Below are 4778 nucleotides of genomic sequence, written 5' to 3'. Positions count from 1 at the left end.
CTCTCGTACATCTTAGCCTCCGGGGTCGTAGGGTTGGGATTGGGGTTTAGTGTTTAGTTTTTAGAGCACCCGCGCGTACATCTTAGCCTCCGGGGTCGTAGGGTTGGGATTGGGGTTTAGTGTTTAGTTTTTAGAGCACCCTCTCGTACATCTTAGCCTCCGGGATCGTAGGGTTTTGGGGTTAGGGTTTAGTGTTTCTTGATAAAAAGACTAAGTTCCATTTTGCACTACTGCGCATGCGCACAAGCTGTTTTACGGAGAAAAACGGACTGCCGGAGCTCTAGCATTGCAAACTACGTCCGGTTACCGGAGCTGTAGACACAGCCTAAACATTATGTTTATTGACTTGGGTGTGGTTTATAATCATGACCGACGGACCAGCACTGATTTTGCAGCAAAGAGCTCGAAGGTAGTGGTCCATACAAGAATATAACGGGATAAGAGAGCTGGATGGCTCCACTAAAGCTGCTAAAGATAGCTGATTAGCTGCTGGACACTGTAAATGTATAAACACGTGGTCAATCGCCATAGCAACTATCTAATCTGTTTCCATGGAAATTCTAATTAGCATTCGCGAAAATTAGTCGTCCTACGGTATATATAACTATAACTAAATCTATTTTAGTACAACAAAATTGTGATTTTAGTTAACTAAACTATAATTCTTCCATTTGATGTCAAAGTAGCTAGAATCATAACTAAAATGGCTTAATGTCAGACCTATAACTAAAATAGAATTAACAGTTTTGTACTAGTACTAGTCGTGCCTACTTATTAGATCTAATTCCGTGAAATCTACTTTCATTTGACCAAAATTGATCCTGTTGAGAGGGTACTTTTGTTAGTGGGGCATGCTTCTTTATGGTAACATTTGAAATTGCTATGATTCAATGGCTTTTTTGCTTGTGATTGCTTGGTTTGTTATAACTAAAACTATATATAGCTATAACTAAAAGAAAATGGTATCACATAATCATAACTAAAATAAATAGGCTGAAACTTTACTATAACTAGAACTGCATGGAACTAAATAGATTTATACTTTGTTCTAAAGTACCATAACTAAAACTAAAATGTAAATCATGGACTAAAACGACTCATATACCCTTGCCTATACGTCTACGCGTGGCAAGGGTAACAACACTGCAAATTATTCTAGCATAATTTGGAGCATAATAGGGCAAGTTATTATCTTGGCATAACTGGAGCATAATGAGTCAAAATTTCTGGCCCTATACCTCTGACGCCCACATGATTTCAATTCAATATGGCAGGTGGTACAAGTACTAGTACAACAACCCCACTGCCTAGTACCCATCTATTCAAGTGTGGCAAGCCCAATGACTTAGACTATTCTATTTTCCAGTGACTCAAAATTACTAGAAACATTTTTTGATTCTGGCATTATTACAATTTTAACAGATACATGTACATGTAACTTGATAGCTGATATTTGAGTAAAGCTTAAACTACGAGCATAATAATAAGCATAATTGGATTCATTTCAAAGCATAATAGGATGAAATTTGGAGCAGTCCCTAAAGGCAAAAATTGAAGCATAATTTGCCAAGCCCTATCTGGAGACAATCCACTGACTGTTTTGAAGTGTTACTGTTAGGCGTGACTCGTTGTTGGTGGATGTCTGGAAAAAGTTAGTTTATCTCTCCCTACCATCTTCCCTCCTCCTCTGTCTTCATGCTCTCTCTTTCTATTTATTCTTCTGTAGTCATTGTCTTCATTTATTTCATTATTCATTTACTACAGGTTTCAAAATCAGAGCTGAACACAAAGCTCCTGTAATAGGGAAGTCCCTCTACCTGTGGGCAGGGAGCCAGCTTAACTTACCTAAAGTTCATGACTCCCTTCAAAAGAGGGAACTGACTTCAACAGTTGATGTCTACCAGCTTTCTACTGCTGACTGGTCCTCTCACCTAACAAGAGGTACTCCTCCATTAGGAGTAATTGCCTACTCCTGTACCACCTCTCATTCTAATATTTACTATTTTGGTGGATGGTGTGGTCATGATCACTGTTACCACAATATGTTGAATGTACTGAATACGATAAAGATGGAGTGGACTTCATGCAGTAATGCTGAACAGTCATTGATGAAGAAAGGCTATGGTGGAATGATATCAGTGGAATTTGATGGAGCAGAATACCTTGTCATAATAGGAGGGAAAGGTTCTACACCAACTGTTTACCATCCTCAGTTTCAATATGATCAAATTAAGGATGGTGTTGTTCGTACTAATGAACAGTTACTTTATAATGTGTCCACTGGTAAGATTTTCTTCCTAATAGCTTTATGTACACATGTACTATATTCTCTTCACTTTAGAACAATTCACTGTTCCATCTATCAGTGGACAGTGTTGTCTACCAACTGATTCTTTCATAATTGAGAAGATTACTACTACTGGTAACAGAGGAGTAATGTTTGGGGGTATTGTGGCTGTTAATGGTGATGGGACTACAAGTACTAACAGTGTTTACATATTCAGTGTGACACATAGTATAATAGTAAGTTGTATTATATTTTGTTGTATTGTATTGTACAGTAATACATTATCTCAGTATTATCACTAGAGGATATATTGTGTTGTACTCATATTAACTGTATTTTGTGTATTATTATATTAAATATTCACAAAATTCTGATGCTACATAAAATATTTTCATAATTAGACATTGTATAGTCATGCTTAGTATGGTATTTCATATTATCAAGTATATTGTGTACCAATAGATTTGTTATACCTCCAGTACTTGTACATGTACATGTACAATACAGGGGCGTATCTAGGAATTAGGGAAGGAGGGTGGAAATCATGATCAGGGGGCTAGATAACTTTGTTAAGAGGCTTGGTAGTGATGCAAAAGTCCAGGACTTCAGTAATATTTTTCTGAGGCTCTGAGCCCAGCCATGAGGGGGGCTCAAGCACCATTCAGCCCCATGCTAGAAACGCCCCTGCAATACTAAACACAACCACTAACCTCACCTCATTAACATCAAAGTATTAAATATTAGGATTAATTTTTACATGTCACACCATAGATATCAGAGTACAGAGGGATTGGAAACGGGGCATCTCCGTATACATCCCTAGGATACGGATGCTAGTTGACATTTGCATCTAGCAACGCCTAGCAACGGAGGCTGTCTTTGAGCAAGAGCTGTCTTTTTGAGACCTGTCATTCCAGCAGTGGTGTCACTATAATACGTCATTATTTATATCAAAGGAAGTAGAAGAGACTAGCATCTATCCCTAGACTAATTTTTATGTTGCTAGCATCATCATTTGCACTGAATATTTGCTCTGGAATGAGAATGCTTAGAATGACATTTTGTTTTGTACCCTTATCTCAGTAGTGTTAGACAGAAGACAATAACTTATCCACCCACTCAATAGAGATCCATAATGTTGAGGTCGCCTACTATGTTTCGTTTGGAAATACAATTGCATCTTTCTGTAACAATAGATTTACTGATTAGTTTGAGAGGTTTGTTTTGTACCCTTAACATAAAAACCAAAGGGTCTGTGACATTAACTATCACACCATCGTATTGCTTAGAACACACCGGAGGTCGCCAACACCATTTCTATTCAATAGGTTGTACAAATCAAAATATAGAACTAAATATAGTAAATGTGATCAATAATGATTGCTAATTCATAAAACACTGAATTTAAACTGCAAACAGATACATTGCTACAGCAGACAGCTTGGGCAAACAGGAAGAATGTCTCTCAACATTATTGAAGGGTTACCTATACAAAATAAGACTTTATGCAACAAAAAACCACCTGAGAAGTTTGCTTACCTTTTTCAACTTTCAGCCATTTTAATTTTACATACGAGTAATTAGAAAAATTATTTACGGTACTATCAACTAGCATTGCTACGGCCCGTTTCCAATCCCTGTATACCATAGATATTAGAGTAAATGAAAGGGATAGGAAACTGCCGTTGCGTGGGCGGATTATTCCATTGAGATTATTAGGTTGCCTAGCAACTTAAGCTAGTTACCCCTGGCCAGACTTGCTCTCTCCATCTCTGCAGCCCTGATTTTCACATAATAGCACTCGCATAGTAGTGATTGCAGTGCCATATGATACTTCAAAGAAATCAGCTGTTATACCACTATCATGCTGTAGCCAAAAATAGCAAGATTTACGCTCTTCTATTGCATTTATTAGCGATTAAAAGTTAAAAAAGTACTAGTTTGTTCTTTGGTCCCCATTATCTCAAAAGCAATATTATAAATGAAAGATTTAAAGCAAGCCCCTATTAAAGAATTCTTTTCTTTAGGTCTTCCAACTTTAATAATTCCAAAAGCTTGTTTTCTCGACATTTTATGCTCAAAAACAAGTAAACTTTCCGCATTTAGTTGCAGGGCCGTAGCCAGGAACTCAAAATAGGGGGTTCGAAAATTGCTGCGCGCTTCGCGCGCAGCGAAAATTTTGACGAAAACGGGCGTGGTTGGTAGGCGTGGTCTTAATTTACGCATATCAGCCATGTGCTGACTCAGCTAAAATGGCTATCTGTGCTTCTCGCTGTTGCCAAAATGCTAATCCTGCTTTTGCAGTGCTGTTCTTCATGACAGGAGCTAATCTAAAACTTTTTTGCAGCTACAACAGGGGGTTCGTCCGAACCCCCCCTGGCTACGGGCCTGAGTTGGGTACCATTATCTCACTTCTTGAACGAGTAATGACTAAAGAGACTTCAGATACAGAATCTAGATGAGTTATTCTGGGTCTTCCGCCCATTATCTT

General features: G+C 38.0%; 1 long non-coding RNA gene across 1 annotated transcript; it reads right to left on the bottom strand.

Moving 5' to 3' along the window:
* Window positions 1-3601: 3601 nt before the first annotated feature.
* LOC109588229 (uncharacterized) lies at window positions 3602-3922 on the bottom strand. The gene is made up of 2 exons (XR_002188031.1): window positions 3827-3922; window positions 3602-3773 (listed from the first exon to the last, which is right to left on the bottom strand). It is a non-coding gene; the product is annotated as an uncharacterized LOC109588229 (long non-coding RNA).
* Between the last annotated feature and the right edge of the window lie 856 nt (window positions 3923-4778).

The sequence above is a fragment of the Amphimedon queenslandica genome, unplaced genomic scaffold (genome assembly GCF_000090795.2).
Source record: "Amphimedon queenslandica unplaced genomic scaffold, v1.1 AMPQUscaffold_12222, whole genome shotgun sequence".
Classification (NCBI taxonomy): Eukaryota; Metazoa; Porifera; class Demospongiae; order Haplosclerida; family Niphatidae; genus Amphimedon; species Amphimedon queenslandica.
Note: the sequence above shows the minus strand (reverse complement) of the source record. Positions and strands in the feature narration are given on the sequence as shown.